At 40.2% G+C, this 26759-nt stretch overlaps 1 long non-coding RNA gene across 2 annotated transcripts; it reads right to left on the reverse strand.

The window, feature by feature from the left end:
* Positions 1-8656: 8656 nt before the first annotated feature.
* On the reverse strand, positions 8657-17990 carry LOC144376042 (uncharacterized). Of its 2 annotated transcripts, none has more exons than XR_013436046.1 (2): positions 17680-17990; positions 8657-9720 (listed from the first exon to the last, which is right to left on the reverse strand). It is a non-coding gene; the product is annotated as an uncharacterized LOC144376042 (long non-coding RNA). The 2 variants fall into 2 exon arrangements; XR_013436047.1 differs by lacking the exon at positions 17680-17990 and adding an exon at positions 10955-13292.
* Positions 17991-26759: the final 8769 nt, after the last annotated feature.

Here is a 26759-nt window from a genome sequence, read left to right on the forward strand (position 1 = left end):
AAGATGATGTGAAAGTAAAAGATTTGATTTATAAGCAGCAGAACAGTGTTTTTATTTGAGGTTATAAGTTCCTTTAAATTTCATTCATATATACAGATATATGAATGAAAGAAGATCTGGGATAGCTCACAGAATCTAAGGATGAGCTTCAGCCAGGACAAGGACAGAACCCCTGGACCAACCAGAATCTAGAGCAGCAAGAACGAATAGTCCATTCGAAGCACTGCCACTGGATTTCTTAATTCCTGGAGAGCAAGTCCAGTCGGCCTCTAGGTTAATGCCCAGACCTTGGCCAAGGAAGGAGTCTCCTTGGCTCTAAAGTTTCTCAAGACTATGTACAAAGAGGCTGAACAATTCTTCAAAGTAAGATGGAAGACTGGGAATGTAGCCCAATGGTAGAGAGCTTGCCTAGCATGCATAAGGCCCTGGGTTCAATCCCCTGTCCCAACAAAGTTTTTTTTAAAAAAGGTAAAATGGAGTCCACTGTCAGATGGACAAGCAAATACAACAATATCCTCTACAAAGTTTAAACCACTTAATCTACAAAAATAAGATCAAATAGTGGTTTAAATCCCCGAATTTTGGGGCATGGAGAGGTAAAATGTCATTTACCTCCTCACCACGAGTTCCCGTGAGCGAAAACTGGAAAGCAGCTAGAGGCAAATGAGGCAGGTTGTGCAGAGAGGAAAGGTAACTAAGAAGTGGCTTTCCTCTACCCAGTGGATGACCATGAACTTCTTTAATTAACTCCTGTCTGCTGTGCCTAATCAAAGCATGTCTACAGACAAAAGTCTTTGCTATGCTTCAAATAATATGGTTAATACTATTCCAAATAGAGAAGAATGTTCCTTAGGTGTTGTGTAAGTTAGGAATGTTTCTGGCTGCTGCTGACTTTATCTATAGGACAGTTATTGTCACTAAGTCAGAAGCTCCAGAGCCGTGGTCCCAGGGTAGACCTAGCAACTTACTTAAGGTCTTCAGCACCCTGGCTTCTCCTTCGTTTCCGCTCTTTGATCCTCAGTGTGGCATGATGTCTCCCCTCATAACAGTATGATGGCAGCTGCAGCTCCCACCATTATGTCTTCATAAGGCTGTCCATCTCTAGCAGAAAACAGAGAGAAGGGAGCAAAAACGAACAAACCACCACCACCGCTACCAACAGAAAGCCCCACAGCCTTTTGTTTGCTCGCCTCTCTCTGCCTAACACTCGTTAGTGGGCTTCCTGTTAAATCTTATTGACCAGAACATAGCCATCTCAAAACAATCACTGCAGAAGGGGAACAGGGTTGCCAAAATGGGCTCTCATGCTGGACCCATTGTTGTCTGTCTGACATTTATGGTACCTCCACTCACATTTTCTTAGTATTGTCTCTAATTTAGCCCCAGATGGATCCCGGCTGGCTTCTTGGAACATGGACCTCATTTAGAAGGGCTCTGTGCTTAGTTAGAAGGCCACCGCAGACAGGAGTTCAGTAAAGAAGAACATAGTCATTGACTGGGTAGAGGAAAGCCACTTCTCTGTGTGGAAACTCATTTAGAAGTGCTCTACTGGTGCTGCCTTGAAATTCTTAACAATTTTTGAATAAAGAGCCCTGCCTTTCCCCTTTGCCCTGGAACCTGTAAATTGTCTAGCTGTTCCTGGCTGACTCATGTCTCCCCGTTAGCCTCTTGCCTCAAGCATGCCTGTTGCTTTCTCTCCTTGGCTTCCCTGAAGGTGAAGCCATCCCTGGGTGCTCAATCAGCTGGTGGACATGGATGGTTTGGTAGGGAAACTTTGACTAGTGCAGGATGGGAACCAATGGAGAAACGCTCCTGGGTCCCATCTGTCAAGAGTACTCTGCACAGTTCTTAGAAGGTTCTGGGGGAGTCCAGCTCTATTACCTACAGCAGTGACTTTGATAACATGTCCTTCCACTAGGCTTTTCTTTCTTCCCTGTTCCACACTCTCTGGATCATCTTCCAAATAAAGAGCTGTATTCTGGTCTTATCTCAGGCTCTGCCTTCAGGGGAATCCAAGCTCAAACACTATCCAATAAAATCCAGGGTTTCTTTCAAGAAGAAAGGTGTGTTTCCATTTGCCCATTCATTAAGCAACATCCACAGCATCAGACATAGTGATTGCAGGTCGATAAAGAGGATCCATCCCAGATCCTGTATCCCAGACTTCCAAAACAGAACTCTAACATCTAAGGAGTACCTACTGTGTGCCAGACACTGTGTTACTTTCAAATATGTTCACTTACTTTCTTTGCACAACGGCCATTTCCTCCTTACAGATGAGAATACCAAGGATCAGAGAAGTTGAGCTATGTCTCCAAGGCCAGTAAGTGGAAGACTTAGAATTTTAATACAAGCTGTCTGAGTGTTCTTCCAACAGTATCCCTCTGCTAAAAGGAAGGACACCTGATCAATAGACCCACTGACTGCTGCTGTGTGGAGGTGGGTACAGCTCAGTTTTGAGCCTTGTGGCCACTCATTAAGAACAAAGCTCTTCCTGAAGAACAGGTAGTGGACAGATATGCCAGCAAAGAGGCAGTCTTTCCTCTCAGCTTTTGGTCCTTGAATAAGAATATTCACAGCAGGGTTTTGGGAACACAGTTATAGCCAACACAAACTTTCTTTAAACCAATAGAAACCTGGCAGCAGTATTTTCCAAGCCTGGCTAGACACAGCATTCTATTTGGTTTTGTCATGTTCAGAGACTCATCCTATCCCCTCACAGACCCTGCAGGGCTGGTAGCAGACTACATTTACAAGGTGTTCTGGATAATGAGGTCAGGCAAATATTTGAAGTGGCAGATCACAGACTACAGGGACACTACTGTCTTTTTCCAAGGCAAGCTAGGAAAAGAAACTGGATGCTACTCCAGATGATGTCTGCAGTACTAACTGAATTGGTAAAGGGTGCCAGTGTCTGGCTGGCAGTCCCCAACAGGATGAAAGAAAGAACTGTAACATTGTTGTTCTGGAAGGATGTATTTTTAGTACACGGTACTAAGGTGTGACTCTCTTGCATGGAACACCAGAGTGGAAATTTACTTAGGCTAAGTTGTTACCACATAATGAAGAATTGAGTGGAGTTGAAATTAATAAAAATTAATAAAAATTGTATTCATAACCTCAGACAATTTTCTGAGAGGGACCCTCAGATTTATTTTTATTTTAATCTCTTACACAAATTACTCAGTATTTATAAGATAAAATTTGGTATGTCTCTACCCCTTGCTGATTTAAATTTCTCCATTTTTTTTTCTTTCATCTAACAAGACATCGCAGCACTGATCTCAAATCTTTGTTAGTTGTGCCCTCAGACAGAAACCTTGTGCATAAATCTTCAATATATGTATATTTATGAATTTAGAAATTATATCCCAGTAATGCAGAATTAATACTTTATATACAATGTAAAACAGACCAGAATTAAATTTTAAAGAATAAATTGGAGATTAAAAAAATGTTCCTTTTGAATTAGGAACAGTACAAAAACCACTGGTTTTTTGTACTGTTTGCTAATGAAAGAATGATGAAATACACTTCTTTCTTTTAAGAAATGAAACATGATCATCATTCCATGATACTTTGATTCAAAATTTGGGGCTAGTTTGGCTTATTATAATACTTTAAAATTTTTTATGAAGGCTTTATTTCAATGGTTTTTATTATATTCACAAAGATTGTGCAAAAACCACCACTGCCTAATTTTGGAATATTTTTATCAACCCCCAAAGGAAATTCATGCTCATTAGCAGCCATTCCCATTCCTTTCTACCCCCTAGTCCCTGTAACCACTAATCTATATTCTGTCTCTTTGGGTTTGCTTATACTGGATATTTCCCATAAATGGAACCATACAATATATGGCTTTTTTTTTTGTCTGACTTCATTCACTTAACATAAATCTTTTCAAGTTTCATCCATGTTATGTATCTGTACTTCATTCTTTCTTTTAGCCAAATGATGTTCTATTTTGTGGGTATACCACACATTTTAAAATTTCTCCATTAATCAATGGACATTTGGGTTGTTTCCACTTTTGACTATTATGAATACTGCTGCTTTGAACATTTCTGTAAAATTTTTGTGGATATTTGTTTTCATTTCTCTTGGATATAAACTTAAGAGTGGGACTGCTGGGTCATTTGCTAACACTGTTTAATCCTTTAAGGAACTGCCAGACTTTTCCAAAGTGGCCATACCATTTTATGATCCTGTCAGCCAATGTATGAGGGTTCCAATTTCTTCATCGATTGATGAACATATGGATTGTTTCCACTTTTTTCATTTTGTGGGCTATCTTTTCAATTTCAAAAATTGTAAATCATATATTCGATAAAGTCTAGTATGAATAAAGAACTCATTACTCAATAAAAACACAATAGCTAAAAAAATGGGTAAATAATTTGAAAAAATATTTCTCTTAAGAAGATATGCAAATTCCATGCACATGAAAAGATGTTCAACATCATTAGTGATTAGGAAAATGTAAATTCAAAACCCAGATACCACTCATAGCCACTAAGATAGTTATAAAACATCAACTGACCGAAAACACATAGGTTTATTTTTGGACTTGCGATTCCATTCCATTGATTTATATGTGCTAATACTTGGTTTTTAATTATATTAAAGCTGAAAAGATAGCTTATAAATATTCCTCGATCAAACACAAAAACCTTACATCACAGTGTATCTTTGCTAATCATTTTCTATAGCGATCCCCAATTATGCACATTTGGTTGGAGAGCTGACTAGTGAGTTCCCATCTTTTCTGATGTCTGTGCTCTGTGAGTTATTCTTGCAAACCAAGAGTAAGGTATTCACTTCTTTTCCCTTTGTAACGCAGAGATACAAAATTCACCAAAACTCCTCCTGTAGAAGACTTTAAAAACAGTATAACAAATTATTTTTCTGACATTTCAAAAATGTTCTGAGAGTCTTTAAAAGGTATTATTCTTTTATTTTAGCAACAAAAACTGCAGGGCAATGGGAACAATTCCAAGATTAATTAATTTAGGTTGATCCATAACCTATTTAATAGTGTGGCTTAGCCAGGCATGGTGATGCATGCTTGTAATCCCAATGGCTTAGAAGGCTGAGGCAGGAGGATTGAAGGCTCAAAGCCAATCTCAGCAGTTTAGTGAGGCTGTAAGCAACCTGGTAAAAACCTATCTCAAAATAAAAAATAAAAAGAGGTGGGGATGTGGCTCAGTGGTTAAGCACCCCTGGGTTCAATCTCTTTTTGGTCCCTTTGGTACCAAAAGAAAAGTATGACTTAAAATTCCCTGTGTGTGAGATCTTTATTTTTGTTGTTGTTGTTATTGATTTCTAAATCAGATATATTATTGTTAGAAAAAATGCTACTGATCCTTGAACTGTATTGAGGCACATTTTGTAGCTTATGTGGTGAGTTTTTGTTAATGTATGCCCAGAGTTGGCCAAATTACTAAATTGTGGGCACAGTTTCTACACAACTGTCCTCACTTCTGATATCAACTACCAGGAGTTTCAGCCAGCTATAAAATTCAAGGGAAAAGTCTTCAAGATTAGCTTTACTTTTTTTTAAATGGTACTGAGGATTGAACCCAGCGGAGCTTAACCACTGAGTCATATCCCCAACCCTTTTTTTTATTTTGCATTTTGAGACAGGGTATCCCTAAATTGCTGAGGCTAGCTTTGAACTTGAGATCCTCCTGCCTCAGCCTCTGAGCTTGCCACCAGGCCCCTCTTGCCTTTGTTTCTGACATCAATCGTAACTTTGTGGCAGGTCAGAGTGTGTATGGGGGCGGGGTGTCACAAAACTAGACTCAGGTTCAAAAATTCACTAGAAGGACCCAGAGAACCCACTGACAGTCATTATACAATAGTCAAGTGTATTATGAGGGAAAGATACTGTTTTAGTTTCACCTTTTGAAAATACCATATCAGGATTTTGTTTTTTAATACATTTTAAGTGTCCATGGCTTTTGATTGAGAAGTGTATACCACTGACTTTTTTGGCAATTACTGATTTGAGTTTATTTTTTTCTATTTTATATTCATATATTTTTTGTGCTCAATTGACCTTGCTTTTTTTGTTCTTTCTGGACTTATTTTGGATTAATTTTTTTTTCATTCCATTTTTCTGATCTTTATGGGTTTGGAGCATATAGATTTCATTTGTATCATTTGGGTGGTTATCCTTGGAATTTAATATGCACACTTGAAGTATAAATGGAATAACATATTTTTCTTTAAAGGGAACTTTAGCAAACCTTACTCAAAACAGCTTCCTCTGAGTTGTGTATTATTATTGTTCAACCTTTTATTTTTACTTTTTTTTACCCCTAAAATGATACATCAGCATCTGGGATGTAGCTCAGTGGTAGAGTACTTACCTTATATACAAAAGACCCTGAATTCAATACCCAACATTCCCTGCTCAAAAAAAAAAAAGACACATTAATTTATCTTTTCTGTAGGCAATGTTTATTTATATTTATCCATATTTATTTCTGTTGATCGGAATTTATTTATTTACTGACTTATTTTGTGGTAGTGGGGATTGAACCCAGGGGCATTCTACCACTGAGCCACATTTCTAGCTCTTTTTATATTTTATTTTGAGACAGGGTCTCATTGTAGCACAGAGTGTGGGGTTGGGTGATTTTTTGCAGATTCAAAGAATGAGATTCTTCGCCAGCAGTGGGCAAAGGCAAAGTACAGGAATGTATTGAAACAAAGTGAAGCAAAGCTCCCACGTTGGGAGGGGACCTGAGAAGATGGCCAGTGAGTGGCTGTTGTCTAGGGGTTTCTATGGATCTACGGACTTAAGAAAGTCAGCTCCCTTCCCAACACTGGGCCAGCACTCAGTGTTCACAAGGTGTTCATACAGCCTTTAGATAATCAAAGTATTGATCAGGCATCTTCCTTCTTTGGAGAGGCGTGGACTCCAGGTCACATATGTCCTGAATTCCTATGGACTCCAGGACACGTAGATCCCAATTTAAAAATAACCTTTTGTAAGTTTCTCAGCAAAAACTTACAGCTGTTATTTGTGCTCTACTGTCCAGGAAGTTGCCCAGGGGCACATTTCCCTAGCCACCTGACCTCATCAATGAGTTGCCCAGGCTGGACTTGAATTTGCAATCCTCCTGCCTCAGCCTCCCTAGTAGCAGGGATCAGTCACATGTACTACTGTCGCCAGCCTTGTTGAGGTTTTAAATCTGAATCATTCATTCCTGAAAAAACTTCAGTCTTTATTTCTCTGAATAGTTTATATTCCCCATTCTCTTCTCTAGTTCATTCTAGAAATATGATAAGACATACATTGGCCCTTCCACAACTCAACCCTTCACACCCACCTGTATGTGTATATATTATATATATATAATCTCTTTATCTCTCTGGGCTGCATTCTGAGTCATTTTTTTTTTCAGATAAGTTTTCCATTTAACCAACTCTGCCTAGATAGAGACTGAATACACAAAAGACAAGGCCAGAGCCCTTGTGGTAATGGGATTCTGACCCACGTGTGAAGCCCAGGAAGGCAAATTGCAACCTCCACGGCAATCTGTCCAAACTGTCAAGACTTGCTCACTGACCACCGATGTTCCCATTTTTTACTCTGGCTTCTCACTGAGAGCTAAGCAGACCAAGCAGAGAAGGCCAGACGTGCACCTCAAACCAATTACATATAAGGCTCACTTCTAGCTAGTCCACCTCTAGCCAATGACTCTTGGTGTCAGAGGACAGCTGGAAACTTCACTTTTGGTTGCCATAAAGCTTTTCCATGCCCATGCTTGCTTTAATGTCTCTACCAAACTCAAGCCATGGCAGCCAACTCCTTGCTATATAGCAAACTCTGGATGAACAGTCTTTCATTTGGGTCTTCCTGGTTTTAGCACCAATCAGAACTATACTGCATTTGATGCTTCCGTTTGGATTCTTTTTAATCTCAACTTTAATATCTTTCCGTTTTAGAAGTACCATTTGATTCTTTTTCAAAACTGGATATTTTTTAAATTCTAATTTGTTACACATGACAGCAGAATGCATTACAATTCATATTACACATATAGAGCATAATTTTTCATATCTCTGATTGTATACAAAGTATATTCACACCATTTGTATCTTCATACATGTACTTTGGATAATGATGTCCATCTCATTCTACCAACATTTCTAACCCCATGCTCAAAACTGGACATTTTTATACCCTCTTGTTTTTATATATATATATATATATATATATATATATATATATATATACACACACACACACACACATATATTTGTCAACGGACTTTGTTTATATGTGGTGCTGAGAATTGAACCCAGTACTGCACATATGCTAGGCAAGTGCTCTACCACTGAGCCACAACCCCAGCCCCTTCCTGTTCTTTTGCCATCACTTTTATCTCTGTCAGCATATTAAATGTTTTATCCAGTGATTCTAACATCTGAAGTCTTTATGGGGGTGCTTTTATCATTTGGTGTTTCTGCTGTCACTTATTCATGGTAGTATTCTTCAAGTGTTCCTTGATTATCTTTTTTTCTTTAAATTCTGAGCCCACAGTTGTGCTGTGAGAGTTGTGTGAATGTCCCCTGAGGGCATATTTGCCAGTCCGGCTGCAGCAAAATAACCCGGGGGTGACGAATAACTTGTGTACATTGATACAGCAGGAGTAGGAGCCATTTATTGTAGGACAACAGAGCTATTTATACATTTTGCACAGCTTATCTTAATTAGCATAAACTAGATACATCAGTCAACCAATAAGGGATCTCCACACTTAATGGCTCGCTTTTGTTACTTCTCAAACCACTCCCTCTGGCATTTTGCCAGGCACCATTCAGACTTGTTTACGAACTCTAATATTCCCCTGGCAAAATACCAGGTGTTATTTTGACTTGTTTACAGACTCTAACACATATTCTCTCGGAAACATTTGCATTTGCTTCTGGGCACCTGGGAGCATCCAAAATTGCATGAAATTAAGTTCTCCTTGTGGTTTTTCAACCCACACTGTCCCTTTGAAGGACACTGCCCATAAGTGAACTCTTATCTCAGTCCTTGTGCAAATTAAAGAATCAAATCAATTTGTAATATAGATTAAAATTGAGTATGTAGATAGACAAATGCTGTTTGATCATAATCTCCTAAATTCTTAAAGAAATACTCCTAAAAATTCTTAATATATAAGAAGTGATTCTAATATGAGGAAAGTATATAACAAACATAATAGAACTTATCATCCTCTTTTGTAGAATGGAAAGTAAGTCTATTTTTGTAACCATAAAATTATTTTTAAAAATATGTATATGTTCTATATGTATACATATTTGTGTGTGTGTGTGTGTGTGCGCGCGCGCGCGCGTGCGCGCGTGCATGCATATAGGCTTGAGGCCGTAACTCCATAGTAGAATGCATCCTTAGCATGTACAAGGCCCTGGTTCAATTCTTAGCACCCACTGCCCCCTACACCCCAAAATTAAGAGTTGAGTCCCAAGGATATAGACCATCTGTTGGCTGCCCCATGCAAAACATTTTTTTGAGAATCTATCACATATTCAAAGATCATTTCCCTGTATTGTATCAGAATCCATCACTCTTATAGAAACATTGGTGTCAGGGTCTAAATGACATCTCTACTGATTGTGTCTTTTTTCCAATTCCGGTCTGACTTCTGTCTTTCCAAGTTCATTCACTCCTGAGTTCTTCCTCTGGATTACACTGTGCTGGGGAAACAAAAACAGTTAAATCAGGAGCTCACAATTCAGTGATAAAAACCAACTTTGAAAAGTGTTTTTTCAACAAAGTTTTCTGAAGCATGGAGAGAGAAAGGAATCATTTAAACTGAGGGACAAGAAAAAGGTCACAGAGAAATAGCCATTTAGCTCTGCTGGAAAGGTATGAAGAATTTGCTGGAAGCTATCTTTCCTGACAAAGATCTGGTTTCCTTATTGTTCTGGCCTGCAAAAGAGAGTTCTACTTATGAACTGAGAGGTAGTTAGGAATTAAAGAGATTTTTCATCCACTGGGAAGAGTGGGAATTGAGGCTGGAAAAGTTGGGCTAGCTTCAGTTGGCCCAAAAGAGGTTTCCAGAACTGAGAAAATTCCAAGATTTATCTCCTAAGCCCTAGCCCTATAGTTGCATAGAAGCTGAAATTATTTTCCTACTTGTCTTTTGGATGCCAATAACCATTTCTTTCTGTAGTGTGTGGTGGCCCTGAGGACAATGGAGCTGAGAGTGGGTGGCAAGTGGGGCCTCCTGTTGAGGAGAGGTAGAAATGGACAAGAGGATAAAGGGTAGTATTGTCTCCACCCCTTCCCTCTTCTCTCCCTTCAAGTCTTTGGCTGGTACCAAGTGGGGAGAAGCGGCAAGCAGATACTCAAGCATGGTGTTTGTCATGGTATTACTATGTTTCCAAAAAGAGAGAAAGGTAGCAAATTAGAATTTTAACACAAGAGATGAGAGTCTAAAAAGAAGGGCTTTTTTTGGAAGGAGGAAGGCTAGACCTGAGAGAAATACACTCACAGGTACTACCTAAAATGAGGAAGCCCAAGTCAGCAGGCAAACTCAGAATCCAGGAGGAGGTAAATGGGCAAAACTTGAATTCCTGAAAAATTGAGAATGGAAAAAAATGAGCAATCTTAGTTCTAGAAGAGCTGATATACCTGATGCAGGAATAGAGGTACAGGTGGGTCAAGGACAGTAGCAACTAAATATGATGCCTTGCCTGGAAGGGGGGACTAGGCAATGATGTGATCATTGACAGGAGCCCAGTTGCCAAAACAGGCACAAAAGACTGGAAACAGTGGGACTCAGGGTTGTTGAATATCCTGTAAGTCTTGATCTTGCCTAAAGTTGGACCTATTGATGGCAGACTCACCTCGAGAGACAAAAGGAGCCCAAAGTCAAGCAGATCCAAGGATAGCCTTCTGAACAAGAGAAGGACTTTGGCATCCTACCTGGCTTTGAATCCTGTTCCACCTGCCAAACTGACTTAGGCATATTGCTTTCTCTCTTTGCTTTTCTTCTCTCTTTACAGTTTTATTATCTGTAAAATGAGGATGATTATAAGTACCTCATAAAGTTCTTGTAAGTATTAAATAAAATGTTTTTTAAAGCATTTAGGGACTTGGGTGATTACCAGTGCACAGGTGGTAGGAAGAATTCCCCACGACAAAGGGAAGCAGTTAAGAGAGTTCATTGGAGGAAGCTACGCTGCATCCCGGCAGCAGGGACATAACAAAGACATCTGCCCTCAAACTCAGAAGGGGTCTGGGTTTAGATATGCTTCTGAGTTCTTTGTTTGCCTTTGGCAGGCTTTTTGCTAGGCAGGTTATGCTAAATGAGGGATGGTCAACAGATTCCTGGGCCTTGCCCGTAATGCCTGTGGTGCATGTACCAAATGCTCTTTCCTGGGTTTTACATTAGATGCATGAGATGCAACTAATACTTATGAGGTCTTAAGTAGGAGATTCTCCCTTCTAGGTTACTCCAGGTCAAACTTGAGAGTCTTTACACACGTTCCTAGGGATGGTCCACAATCTTTTTGAAAAACAGGATCTTATTGTTTACACTTAGGGGAAGTTAGTTCTTTCAGTAACTGCAACAGTGCAGGATGAAAGGGAAATTCTTAGCCTCACATCACTTCTGCTGATAGAGGTGACATGAGAGGTGACAAGGGTCCCTAATCCTGCCTCAGTACCTATACAGAGTAGTCACTCAGCTATCACCACCATCATCACGATCATCATCATCAAATATTACAAGGAAAGGCTGATTAAAGAATCAAAGTGTGCCAAAGGTATATTCTAGACTCTAAAAGACACCCCTTTGAGCTGTCTGATTCTGAATCTAGGGAAGCAGTTTTAACAACTTTGTAGTTTGTAGGCAACGGACTAAAATACAACATAATTCCTGTCTATAAGTACACAAATTCTATCCTATTTAGTAGAAGTTTAGTTGATTCTCCCCTTCCCATCCCTTGGGGGAAATACTCCTTTTCTATAAGCAAAGATACTCCGGAAAAATTCAGGGCCAGGGAAAAATCTTTTGATGTAAACCACCTGATATACACTTTAAATGGATGAATTACAGCCAATTTTAGCTCAATTTTATCTTAATAAGACTGTTAAAAAAAATAGTTGTGGGTTTTTGTTGTGTTTTAGTCCCCAGCACTATTTTGGCGTCCAAACTGCTTGTCAAGAAATAACATTCACCCTGGGCTGGTAAGTGAGAAGAGGGGGAGTTACTCCTGTGGCAATGCAGAGATAAAACACATCTGGGAAATGGAAATACAGGTAAGGAAGGAGACCAGCTCAGGAAATTTGATTTGCTCAGTGATAGAATATCCTAGGAGGAGAATTTACCGACGTAAAAGGCCCTAGAGCATAGCACTGAGAGTGTGAATGCTGTCTAGAGGTTAACAACTCAAAAGATCAGAGAAGACAAGGATTCCTCTTCTCTAGCACACCTCCCAGGCTCCGTGCACCAGCCTCCCCAGCAATCATTTCCCTTTTGGGACAAGATGGTCTCTTCCAGCACAAAATGGACTCTGGGCTCTTTTGCCCTAATTCAAACTGCTTTCCCTCACTGCTCTCTAGATGTCCAGTAAGCAATTTAAGTAGGTGATGTCTGACCTGCCCCCTTCACACCACTGGGTTAATACTGCCCTATCTCCGAGCCCCTTACCTGCACGTGGAGTGACCTGTCCATCAATCCCTTTTCCCTTGTACCACTTCAAAGGTTGGAAGAGCACCAGCCCAGTTAAAATACTACCTTTCCCGAAAATCACATTTTGAAATTCCCTGTAGGAGCTGCTCGGGCCACATATTGACTTTCATGGGTGCACTTTTCCTTCACAGGCTCTCTCACCATAATGGCTTTACATTTTTTTCTGGTGTGAGAAAAAGCAAAAAACATTCTCTTAACTCTAAGCTCATTTTTCTTTCTCCTGATTTAAAAGAAATCAGACATTTTCATGGGCCCTATAAAATATTGGTTATTATGGTTAGTTGCCAAGTTTCTGTTCGAGACTAAAAGGCTCAGAGGTCACTCCAGTTGAACTGGGCTGACTGGGCTACGCAAAATAACCACACAAGAGGCACAAATACCTTTTACTTTGGGGTCACTGTGATGGCTCCTCTGACCTTAAGGGTCCACAGAAGAGAGAGAGAGAGAGAGAGAGAGAGAGAGAGAGAGAGAGAGAGAGGAGCAACAATCCTAGAGCAAGGCTGTCAGGTTCAAATCCTGCCTCTGTCCCTCTCTGAGATCTCTTAATGTCACTGTGACTCAGTTTGCTTCTCTATAAATGTGTGTTAGCTACTATCTCTACAAATTATTGTGGATACTAGGTGCTCAATAAACATATATTGAATAAAATGAATGAAATAATGAAAATTCTTATTATACCAAAATATTATTTTCAGCAATATCAAACTACCTTCAATAAGGATTTGAAGGGTGCCCATAATTTTTTCTGTTTTTGAGAAAGAGGAAAGGAAAACCCCTCTGGGAGATGACCTACTTGGTAACACATAAGTAGGTCATTTCCTACACATTATTGGGTTAAACAATGCTTTTCATCTGGGCATGTGTAAGAGCACAGCTGGCCCAGCCTCCAAAGTGAAAAGACTCCTTTCTATAGCACAGCTCCTGACACACCTGCAGAGACACAGAACCGAATCCTTCCTCAAATGTCTCCTTCCACTTCAGTCAGATGGAGCCTTAGAACATTCTTCTATGTATGCTGACTTAAACATTGTCTCCTTGCAATTTCCAGCCACCTATCCTGCTTCTGCTTCTTTGAGCCCACTTAGAAAGAGGTCATTGTCTGTAGACACTTAGTTCCCAAATTTTCAGGTTTTTTTTTTTTTTGGAGGGGGGTACTGGGAATTAAACCCAGGGGTGTTTAACCACTGAGCCACATCCCCAGCCCTTTTTTTATTTTGTATTTTGAGACAGGGCCTCACTAAGTTGCTTAGGGCCTGGCTAAGTTGCTGAGGCTGGCTTTGAACTTTCAATTCTCAGCCTCCTGAGCCACTGGGATTACAGGCATGACCCACCTTGCCTGGGTCTAGTACTATTTTGTCTTCTCTCTTCCAAAGTAGTATCAATTTCTTCCATCCTGTTTCTGGGGGCAGTGAATTACAATTTCCCCACCAGTCTGATCTTTCTCCACAAGGCACAATCCAATGCCACTCCTAATACATAGCATCTCAAAGTAAACATGATGTTCCTGCCCTGCTCTCACCAGGTAGAAAAGTTGAGATTGCCACCTCCTTGTTCTGAAGACACAGAATGGTAAATGCATTCTACTGTTGGTTTATAATGAGTTAGTGATCAGCTAAACTCTCTAGATTCTTTTTATATCAATAATTTCAAGTCAGGTTTTCACTATCATTTGCTTCTACATTCATTTTCTATGTAAACCTGATGTAAGACTATAGCTTACTATGATTACTCCTAAAGCTACTGCTTTCGGAGTATGCTGTAGCCTACTGAGCCTCTTTTAAACTTTGGATGGTTTTCTTGGGATTGGCTAATAACTTCACTTAGTATTATCTTCTCTAACTCCACCCATTTACCTGTAAATGCCATGATTTTATTCTCTTTTATTGCTGAGTAAAATTCCATTGTGTATATATGCCACCTATCCAAAGTACATGTATGAAGACATGAATTGGTGTGAATATACTATACATACAACCGGAGATATGAAAAATTGTGCTCCATATATGTAATAAGAATTGTAACGCATTCTGATGTCATACTTAAATTTTAAAATTTACATTAAAAAAAACCCTTTGGCTTTCTTTTAGCAATCACATTAATTTTCTTGCCCAGCCATTTACCATCTACAACTTTGATGAGCGTACAATTTTTTATGTCACTGCACATGTAATCTTGCCCAGGACAGGGTCAGACCACCCACTTAAGGGACTGCCTCTCAGTTGACTTTTTTTAATAGAGTTACTCAATTAATTCTAAATGTTCTAATTGCCATCACTTAATAAAAATGCTCTAATAGGAAAAGACATTATAACAGGCCAATTCCAATCAACATATAGTTTGCCTAGGTCAGTAGTCTGAAAACTTGAATGCCCTTCAGAATCCCTTCCCTTAAAATACAGATTCTCATTCTCCTCTGAGAATCTGTCAATAGGTTTAAAAGAGTTCTGGAAAGGGGCTGGGGATGTGGCTCAAGCGGTAGCACGCTTGCCTGGCATGCGTGCGGCCAGGGTTCGATCCTCAGCACCACATAAAAGAAAGATGTTGTGTCTGCCGAAAACTAGAAAATAAATATTTAAAAAATTCTCTCTCTCTCTCTAACTCTCTCTTTTAAAAAAAAAAAGAGTTCTGGAAAATTAGTAGTTAAAAAAATACCCCTAAATGACCAGCGGCTTGGGTGGATGAGGCAGGAGGATCACACATTCAAAGCCAGCCTCAGCAAAAGTGAGGTGCTAAGCAACTCAGTGAGACCCTGTCTCTAAATAAAATATCAAAAAGGGTTGGGAATGTGGCTCAGTGGTTGAATGCCCCTGAGTTTGATCCCTGGTATCCCCCTCCAAAAAAAATACCCCTAAATGATTCTGATATGACTAGTGCTTAGAGACCAAGTGGTCTTGCCAATCAAAGTATATCTATAGACCAGAAGCAGCAGTGGGCCCCCATAGCTGATTAGAAAGATGGAATCTCAGACCAACTGAGAGTTTGTATTGGTATAAGATCCCAGTATTCATAGGCACATTAAAGTTCGAGGAGCACTATCTATGTAATTCCTAAAATTTAGCTCTAAAATTATTCATGAAGGAAATAAGAAGGATAGGAAGGAGCGTTCTGCCTCATCTACTTACCAAATTTGTACAATTTAAACTTGGGCCAACACTTCTCTTTGCCTAAATTCCAACCCTGGGTAGGGTAATTGTGCTTATCTCACAAGGGCATTATGTAAAAGAATTAATGGATGGGAAACACTGAGAATAGTGCCTGCCCACACTCAGCTCTCAATGTAATGGATTAAATTATGACCTCTAAGAGGTTATGCTGAAGTCCTCTTTGTACCTGTGAATATGACCTTATTGGTAGATGTCATCAAATTAAAAGAAGGTTATCAGGGAAGGTTGCAGGCCAACATGACAGGTGCACCTGTTAAGAGGAAAATGCCACGTGAAGACACAGACTCACAGGGAGGAGGCCACGCAAGACACAGGAAGAGATTGCAATCACACACTGCAGGCCAAGGAATACCGAGTATTAACAACACCACCAGAAAGCTAGGAAGGATTCCCTGAGGGGTTTCAGAGGGGAGGTGGCCCGGCCAACACCTGGATTTTGTTTAACTTCAGAACTTTGTGACAAGTTTCTGTTGTTCTAAGCTACCCAGATTAGTACCTTAGCTATAAATATGATAGTTGTTACTATTATTAGCAGTGAGGGCTGGCACTGGGCCGAGCACTAGGGATAATGAGGAGGATAATGAGGTGAACAAGCTGGGTCTCGCCCTCAGGAAGAATGTTGCTAGGAATTGTGCTGGACGGACCGTAGTGATGACCAGATTTTACCCATCTGGTGAACCCTTCAGAGGGGACTGCTACAGAGGGCAGATGGGAAAGTGCTAATCAGTCCTGGGGGTTCAGAGAATGGTAGGCCGGGTATGTAAGAAGCCAAATATATTGTCCCAGGCAGAGAGATAGTATTCGACAACTCCTGAAATGACAGAGATGACCAGGAACATCTCTGAAATCATGGATGCCATTTCTTGAGTTTATAAGTTGTCTGGAGACTTGAGTTTCTATTTATCTATTTGTTTATTTATTTTGGTACCAGAGATTGAATCCAGGGACACTTAACCACTGAGCCACATTCCCAGCCCTTTTCAAAATATTTTATTTAGAGACAAGGTCTCACTGAGTTGCTTAGATCCTTGCTACATTGCTGAGGCTGGCCTCAAACTTGTGATCCTCCTGCCTTGGCCACCTGAGCTGCTGGGGTTAGAGGCATATGCAACCATGCTGGCTCTTTTTTATTATTATTATTATTATCAACTCTAAGGTGGCACAGATTCATTGATGGGATGCTTATAGGAAAGAAATAAAATACTAGAGTGGGATAATTGAAGAGCGTCCAATGAAGGAACTGTTTACAAAGCTGTAGTCAGGGTTGACAGAAGCACAAGGATTAGGGAAGCAGCCAGGAGCTAGCAACAATAGACCACTGCTTCCAGGTAGTGTCCAGAGGACAGCTGGTCAGGGCCCCCCAAGGAGGCATTCAGGACCAATCTGCACGTGATAGGGAAGAAGCAGGGGCAATAAATATTTGTGATGGTTAACTTATGAGCCAACTTGGCTGGGCCTCAAAACCAGATTTTGATCAAACACCAGTCTTGATGTTGCTGTGAAGATAGTTTTAAGATGTGATTAATATTTACATCAGCAGACCTTAAGTAAAGCAGATTAACCTCCATAACATGGGCGGGTCTCTTCCAGTCAATCTGAAGCCTCAATAGGAAAAAAAAACAGAGATTCCTCCGAGGAGGAAAGAGTTTGGCCTCAGACTGTCTTCTGACTGAAGGTTACACCAACTATCACCCGTATGCAACCTGCCCTGCAGATCTCAGGCTTGCAGTCCCCACAGTGAACAAAGGCAATTCCTTAAAACCTCTGACTCTCTCATGCGGATATCTTACCTGACCTCCCTTTGGTTTCCTGCCAGTGAAACTAACCAAGTTGGGGGCGAGGTAGCCCAGGGGTGTTGACTTCAGAGATCAGCCTCCTGGGGTACAGGAACAGAGTAGGGAGGACAGGATGGACAGCTGATTTGGAGGATCAGTTCAAGATTGTCAAGCACCGATGTGTGCTTTTGCATAGACAGGCACACACCTGGCCGTGTCCGACTGTCCCTCATTTTTCACTTCGTGTTTCCATGCTAATTCCCTGTGGCACTCGATTCCCCTGCACTGAGCAGTTTTTGTTCATGCTGCTGTGCCTCTGTACACACGGCTCCATCTGCCTGTGCTGCCCTTTGCCCTGTCCGTTTGTTAAGTCTTGTTTATCCTTCCAAATCTGGCTCGCGTGCCGCACTCTGTGTGAAGTGGACAAAGGTCTGCTGTGTTTGCCGACCCCAGCTTCCCCCAGCTTTCTTCCCTGTGAGTGCCATGGGGTTCTGTTATTGCATGGATCATACAGAATTCAGTGGTTTACACAAAGGTCTGCACAGTTAGCACCCTGTGGACAGAGCAGGGGTGTGACCCATCTCCCTCTCACAACCTCCCGTTGAAAGCCTAAGCAAGTGGCAAGCAAGCGCATGTGAGCCATGAAAGAGGTTCTCCGTCTTCTCCTCAAAATGCAGATGTGGCAAGTCTGAAACCACAACTCTAGCTTTTCAAAACCCATACATTCTGAACAGACCTGAGTTTCTGCACAGCATACATTTTGAGACAGCCTAGGAAATGTACTGGAGATTTATTTGTTGGCAAGTGTCTAATGTCAACCTCACTCAAACCGACTCCCCACAGCGTGTCCAATAACACCCTGAGCCACATTCTTCAGCTGCCCCAGACAGAGTGCAGTGCATAAAAAGACATTTCAACAGTTGGACAAGGCTCTCTTGGTTCCTCTCCTCCTGAGGTCTCAGCACTGAGTCAAGCTGTTCTAAAGCCCTTTTCAAAATTGTTTCATCTGATGAACGCTGGAGATTCATTTTGTGGAGTTCTGTTAAGGAAGGATTGCTTTGGGCACATATTTGTATGTGTTTGGGGGGAGTGTGAAGGGAAAACACAAGCCCATTTATTTAGTCCAGTTTTCTGGTATGCTCTTATTTCTGTTTCCTTACAATAAACTATAATGTCCAATTTCAAGCTATTTTCAGCATCTCCCTAAGCCTAATGCAAAATTTCACACTGCCACTAAATGCTGAAAGCATATTTCAAGCTGAATTTTATTGCAAGTAACACCCCCCCACACACACCAAAAATAAGCCTCTTTTGAACTGTCTAAGAAGGCTAGGATGTAGACAAGAATGGTCAATATGATAATCGAATGAAGGAGAATAACTCCATTAATTGCAATCCTGCTAGATCTTGTGCCATTTCACATAAGTTTAATGTTTGGGGAAAAAAACTATTCTATCAACATTCATTTGGGGGATGTGCTGGTACAGGGCACTGGGCTGGTTGGCAAGAAAAGCTCAAGGAGACATCAAGCTTTCAAGGAGCCCATGGTCAACCATAAGATAAACCAGGGGAACAAGAGATTTGGTGTAATAAGCTTTGAAGCTTTACAGAAGGGGTGGCAAGATCTCAACAGGTAGAGAAGCGGGGACTGTCTTTCTAGAAAATAGGAATGATGTGGACCAAAGTGTACAGCAGGTCATGTCCAGGATCCCTCCAGTGAACAAAGGCCATGCTGCCTCTGGGACAGGTGACTTAGAAGGGACTAAGGCTCAAAGTATGGTTTGTGAGTCTTATACTGAGATGTTAAGGCCTACCTAAAGAATTTTAGTCAGGAAGTAGTACAGGGCCATGTAAGAGTTTAGATGAGGAGGTTTAGACCTGATCTGTGTTAGAGTCAGTGATTCTGGGGGTGGACAGCATAATGGATGGGTTTAAAGTCTGTTTGAAGGCGGAGAGCTCTCTTCATGTTTATAACTTTTCTTCTTCAAGCCATACTGCTTAGATTTTATGATATGTTACACATTAACAAGTACAAGTTGAATCTCCACACCCTTCTCTCAGAAGATAGGCTTCCTGACTCCCTGAAATTATTCCCTTTCCCGTTTGCATCAGGAAGATTAACTCCTACAATCAGGAAACACGTTGCTTCTTGTATGCAGCTGACTGGGGATTTTTGCTCCTTCCAGGAAAGGTTGAGTATTTGATGGAAAATATTTATCTATGTTGGGGGCAACTCCTTGGATGAGAATTTGTCTCAAGGAAATAGGATGACCACAAAGGTTTATCTGAGGGACATCCTTCTCTATATTGCATATAATAAAAAATTGGTGGCAGCCCAACTGTTCAAGAGGAGATTAGGTAAATGTTACACAGCCAATTAAATATTTTGGAGGAGAATATCAAATAATATGGGTGAATGTTATAATTTAGTGCTAAATTTAAGAAGCAGGTTATAAAATGATATGATCCCAGTTTAAAAAATAATCAATAATTCATAAAGAAAGTTTTTTTAGGGGCAGTATAATGGGGATTGAACCTGGGGGTGCTTTATCATGGAGCCACATCCCCAGCCCTTTTTAAATATTTTATTTAGAGACAGGTTCTTGCTAAGTAGCTTAGGGCCTCTCTAAGTTGCTGAGGCTGGCTTTGAACTTGAAATCCTCCTGCCTCAGCCTCTAAACTTAAAATTGTTGGTCAAATTTATACCAAAGTGAATATCTTTGGTTAGTAGATATTTTAGGTGATTTTTATTTTTTTTTTTGGTCTTATGTTTAATACATTTTCTTCATTGAAGATGTAGAAATAAATATTGAATAAATGAATATTAAAAAATGAAGTTCTTGTGGTTAGAAAAACTGCTATTTATAAATGACTTACACAAGAGGGATAGAGTAGAGTTGGGACCTGTACTTAGTTACTGTGTATCTCTTGTGTGAGCCTGGGCTTCAGAGTCTAGACATGAATTCTGGGACAATCGCAGATAAACATTAAGACACTTTACCCTTTAAATTATATACATTTTCCATGTCTCATAACATCAGGTATGAACCTTGTCATAGTGCCCTTTGCAGTAAGTAATTCTCGGTTATGTGTCTGCTTTTCCTGGTGAACTGGAGCACTTTGGGTGCATGAATAGTCTTTCATCTCTTCTATTTGTTAAGATCAGTCTGTTTTCAAGTGACAAATATATTACTAAACCGATTTAAACAAAAAAGGAAATTAGTATTAGTTTTTGTAACTAAAAAGACTAGAGGCAGTTCTATTTCAGGTGTGGCTAGACCTAGTATCCACTGATGCTACCCAGACTGTCTCTCTCATCTCTCATTTTGGTTCTGTTGGCCTCTTTGTCTAATTATTGGAAGCCTCAAGCTCAGATCCTCACAGCTTCAGCCTCCATTGGGAGGAGGAGATCCTCCTCTTCCCAATAGTTTCACAAAAGTGAAAGGATTGCTTTCTTCAAGTTCCATGCACAGCACTGTGATCAAGGGCTTAGAATACACCAGGTACCCCTCCTATACCTGTGGTGGTCAATGGGGAAGGGTGTCAAGGTGCAAGGTTCGTCTCGTCTTAAAAAAATGTGTGTGTGTGTGTGTGTGTGTGTGTTGTGTGTGTGTGTGTGTGTGTGTGTGTGTATCAAGAGAAGCGAATTGGTAATTTCCCAAAGGAAAATCAGATGTTGTCACAGGAAAGGGAGAAATGGATTGGGGGCATGGAGAAGGCACTGTCAGCTATACTTCCTTTTGTTAACCTAGCACTTTGCTCTACTTTCCATCTACCGGGCAAGTACTCAGTGAAGCTTATAGAATAAATGAAGGGCCAAGACAAGCACTCACTTTTTTCCCCTGTAAAGAAACTTTTCTCCCAGTTCTGATCACCCAGGTGCACTCCTGATTCATGCTTTCTATGATTACAAATTCTTGCTCTCACAATTTTTCAAATAATGGGCTCAATATCAGTTATTCATAGAAATAATGAATTTTGTGATTCTTGAAATCCTTTTCTTGTTCCATCTTTACTAAGCATTCATTTCTTAGTCAAGGGAGAATTTCTATGGGATTGATGAGCACAGCCATTATAACTCTGTTCCAATCCAGAAACTACCATTACCTGATTTATTATTTGTCATTGACAGATTGTCAGAACGTTTCTATTGTAGGTGGGAAGTAGTCCAACTCAAATATGGATCACTTTACTTAATGATTGCAGAACTTTTTTTGCAGCAAAGCAAAGAGCAGTAGAAATTCTGCTACTCACCATTGTGCAGGTGAGTTGCAAGTATTTTTTGTTTCCTGTGGTTGGACTTCTATATTATGATCTTTGAAAATTTAACACAAGCACACATAAAAAATTTTAAACAGTTCAATAAATATGTCTTTCCTCATGGAAGCAACAGCTGCTTTTCATTTCTTTCTAGAGATATGCAAAGCAAATATAAGCATAATCATATCAACTTATCTCCATAGCTTCCTTTTCCCTTTTACACAAACAGCAACATCAGTGTACCTATTATGCACCTTGCTTTTTTCACATAACAGTACACATGTCTCAGAGATTGTTCCTTATTAGAACAGATAGCTCTACCTTGTTCTTTTTAATGACTGCATCACATTCTACTATAAGGATATACCATGATTATTTTAACTAACCCTCTATTGATTTATGTTTTATTGGTATTCTTTTGCTTTTTCACCAATAAGGACTTTCTGATTCAGCTGATCAAGTGTTTGTTTGCCTTTTAAGAGACATCACTAGGAGCTTCCCAAAAAATAAACAACAACAACAAAAATCTAAAGCCGTGGCAATGGGAAGGAACAACTTGTGATTCCAAGTAAGCTTCTAAATGCCTTTTCCTGGCACAGGGTACCTGTGCCCTCGCACCCATTATTACTCTGGTACATGGTAAAGGAAGGGGTATTATATTCTTGCCTTTCATCATTTATAAATTCAAGTTCTGAAACCCTCCTATGGCCCCAGAGTGACCCTAAAGCTCTGAATCCTAAAGCTCTGTTCCTGCGTTTAACTGAACTGCCCTCCCAGGCACCCAGCTGACCTCTGGCACGACAATTGTGATTTGTGTACCAAGTGAGAGGCTAGGTAGGGCTGAGCTGGGCAGACGTCCAGAACAGTGGCTGTGGGACAGTCATCAAAACAGGTTGGGAATCAGAGTTGGGAAGCAGCCTCTGCCCTCAGGGAACACTGCTCTTCTCTCAAGAGGGGAAGCTAAAAGCTGCCTAGATTTGGGGGCTTTGACATTTTCTTGGGCATATCCTGAGGGTTTACACAGCCCCTTGCTAAGTGACAGATAAGTTTATATACTTCTTAATGGAGTACACACACTTAAGTTGTAAGATTCCTACCATGAGTACTTAGCCAAAAGAGAAAAAAAAATTCAAGTAATGCAGAGAATGCCCTAAACGTCTGCCTGATGAGCATGCTCAGGGCAATGAGGTGTTGTTCCCGAGAGCAGCAATACTTGTTGACTGGAATCTGTTGATTGAAAGACCAGGCAAGTGACTGCAAGAGATTGACCCATACCTGGTGGCAGGTATGAGAGTGGTCATAAGGGAAAGTGAGAAATTCATTGAGAATAATTAATGAAGAATTAGAGAATCTGAGAAAATGATTATTAGCATTGATCATATCAAACTATGCATTTGGAGCTACACTTGGTTTTGTATCTGAGGGATTTGCAGGTTCCTGTTGACTGTATATGAATATCACCCTTAGAAACAGACTTCTAGACTTAATGCATGTTAGCTATGAGCCCCACTGCGTTTCATCTGAACTTGCCTGAAACTTATAGTGAAGTTCATTACCAAAATTCACTAAATGGTAGGACAGAATTCAATCCCATGCTGTCAGCAAGGCCTAAACACATAGCCAGTACCTTTTACTGCATCCTTGTTTATGACCCTATCATCTATATAACTGGGAGAATCAGATGGCTTTGAGGTGACTAATGGACTGGCTTGCCCAAGACTAAGATATTCCCCAGGACTTTGAGTTTAAAAACCAAGATAGACCCAGGCAAACTGATGGTATGTTAACTGTTTTGGGTTTTGAAAGGCACCAAGACATACTATGTAACCATTAATTTTTCTATTCGGAATCCTTCATCTGATATTCTGTGACTGGATCTTGTCCTGAGTTATAGGCACATATACAAAGTGGTGAAGGTTAATTGGTGCCTTCAGATAAGTAAAGCCTATTAGATATAATGCAAGTCCATTTGTAATGGGCTTTAAGCTCTTGGAGTCTTTATTCAAGTCTTGGACTCTATTAATAACATGACTTCAACAATATAAGTAATCACTGGCTGATTTATGTACCTTATAAATATATTTTCACTATTTGCTGGATATTATGAATTGTAACAAGGTGAGTGAAGCCAGTGATAGAGAGTTGTGTTGCAAAAGTTTTCCCCATTAGAGGAGAAATTGAAGCAAAATGAGTGATGGTAGACTTGGGAGGCTGAGGCAGGAGGATCACAAGTTCAAGGCCAGCCTGGGCAACTTAGTGACACCCTGTCTCAAAATAGAAAATGAAAAGGGCTGGAGTTACAGCTCAGTGGTATAGTGCCCCTCCATTTAATCCCTAGTACAGGGTGGATAGAGAGGAAGAAATAAAGAGGGGGAGAGAAAGCAATGAGTGATGATGGGAGGTTCTCCAAAGAAGTTATATAAGTGGCCAATAAGCAATGAAAGATGTTCAATACCAATAGCCAGGGAAATGCAAACAAAAACCATGAGATACCACTTCCCATTCTCTAGGATGACAATAATAATAATTAGTAATAACAAGAACAATAGGCAGTTGATAACAAGTGAGGACGTGGAGAAACTGGAACCCTTACACATTGCTGATGTGATAATAAAATGATGCAACTGCTTTGGGAACAGACCAGCACTTCCTTAAATGGTTAAACATAGTTTATGCTCCTTCCTAGCAGGCACTCTATCTTGAGGCGTAATTCAGGAGATAAGAGTTAGTTGGTATTGCTGAAGGTATGTGAAAAAATTATAGAAGTTTTTTTTCTAAATCACTAAAATTAAAAAACAAAAGGAGTTCTCTAAAACCGTCTCAGCTCCTCTTTTCACTTATTGAGGATGACTTTTCCACAAATAATACCAAGTTCATGACAATTTTATTCTGTTTTAAAAGTGTGTAAAAATTATTGTATCCATAGGCACCAAACGGACAGCAGGTATAATAGCTATAAGCATGCACTGGTGGGGCCAGACCCTCTGGGTTTAAATCTTGACTCTGTTGTTTACTTAGTCCCTTTGTGCATCATTTCCTCTTCTATAAAATGGAATAGCAACAGGACATCTTTAACAGCTGCTAAATTTGATGGTTGAATTAGTTAATATATGAAAGCATTTACAATAGTGTCAAACGTTGTGTGCGTGAGCTTCATTGTTTCGACTTAGTCAACTAAGCGAGGGGCTTAAAATAACAAGTCAATCTTAACAACTCAACATCACTTGGTTGTACCACCTTGGGAATCTGTAATTATAAAAGAACCCAAGCATCAGACCACAGAGGAGTTAAGTTGGTACTTTCTCAGCAGAATTCTTAAAAATGGTATCCATGCCAAGTAGAGTAAGAAATGGAATGTAGAATTAAGACTATGTTTGAGAACAGATTTTTAGACAGAGAGAAGTTTACAGAATCCATGGATTTTTTTCCCCCTAATTTATTTGAAAAGAGCACCATGTGCCAGTTTGAGAGATTCTCATCCATCTGTCATTTTGGGGGATGTTTGTCTCTTGTGTGAATCCAGTACCCAAGTAGTGGGCTTATCCTGGGACAAATGAGTTAAAATAATTGCCTTTCAGTAAAATAGACTTTTATGGTTTACATGTAATGATATCACAATTCCTGTTACAAACAAGTATTTTTTGGAGGGATACAAGTACACACATATTCAACTTACTGGCATTTTATTTTAGATTCTGCTCAAAAACATCTCAACTTGACTGACTCATCTTCATGTGGACAAAAATTTCACATACCAGTATGAACAGAAAAGTGAGTGGAGAGTTTGGAAAGCGTTTGGTAATTGATTTAGATGGGAGTACCAGAATCTTGTTTTGCTAGGGTCCTCCTTGCACTTCAAGATAGAATGACAACTCCTACAAGAGCTTGCACCTCTCTTCAACTTGGTCTATAAAGTCTACTCACACTATGGGGTTCAGCGGTTGTTTGTGCTGCAAGTTTGAAATAATACCATTCTTTTCAAATACTTAAAAATACGGAAATAATTTTGGTTCACAGCTCAAAATATGTGAGTGTGGCCAATTTCTTCCAGAAAGAAAAAAATATATATTCTATGTTCTTATTCCAAACTTTGAAATTCTGGCTGTCCTTCTGAAAGGACCTTACAAATAAAATTGCAAGGAATGCAGGTGTAGCAAGAACGGAGATAACAGCCCGCCCAAGAGTTCCCATTGTGCCATTCCATAGATTTGAGGCAGTACTTGATGATGAAGTGTGTGAGCCACTGCATTGCTAACCAATACCTGAATTCCCGGAAGGGAGCACGGTGGGCCGCATCCGGGCCCTGGCTGGAACTGAAATATGTTACTGTTTCAGGCCACTCGGAGGTGGCAGGTGCAGAGAAGCAGAGAACAGAGACCTGACCGAACCCAGTTGAGCCCCTTTATACATGAGGCAAGGCAAAGCTGGGTAAGATAAACACTCAGAGCTGTTTGCTTCCTCTGTAAGATGGAGAGAGTAATATTCCATTGTATTTGCAATGGTGTAGATCAGTTATCTATAGCTGCATTAAATGCCGTGGTCTTCAACAACGAACATTTATGATCTTGCTGTTTCTATAGGTCAGTATTTCAGGCATGGTTTAGCTGGGTGCGATCAAAGCTGCAATCAAGGTGTCAGGCGGGTTCAAGATGTCTCACCTCAGTGACTCTGTCCTGCGTGTGATTGCTCATCTTCAGGTTTGACGAAGGGAGGTTTTGCTTCCAAGCTTGCTTTGTGGCCATGGTTGGCTACTGGTTGGAGATACCAATTCCTTCCCAGGTGGACCTCTTCCTAGGGCAGCTCAGAGTGTGGCAGAGGGAGTCAGAGATAGCAGG

This window comes from Ictidomys tridecemlineatus, chromosome 1, assembly GCF_052094955.1.
Source record: "Ictidomys tridecemlineatus isolate mIctTri1 chromosome 1, mIctTri1.hap1, whole genome shotgun sequence".
In the NCBI taxonomy this organism is placed as follows: domain Eukaryota; kingdom Metazoa; phylum Chordata; class Mammalia; order Rodentia; family Sciuridae; genus Ictidomys; species Ictidomys tridecemlineatus.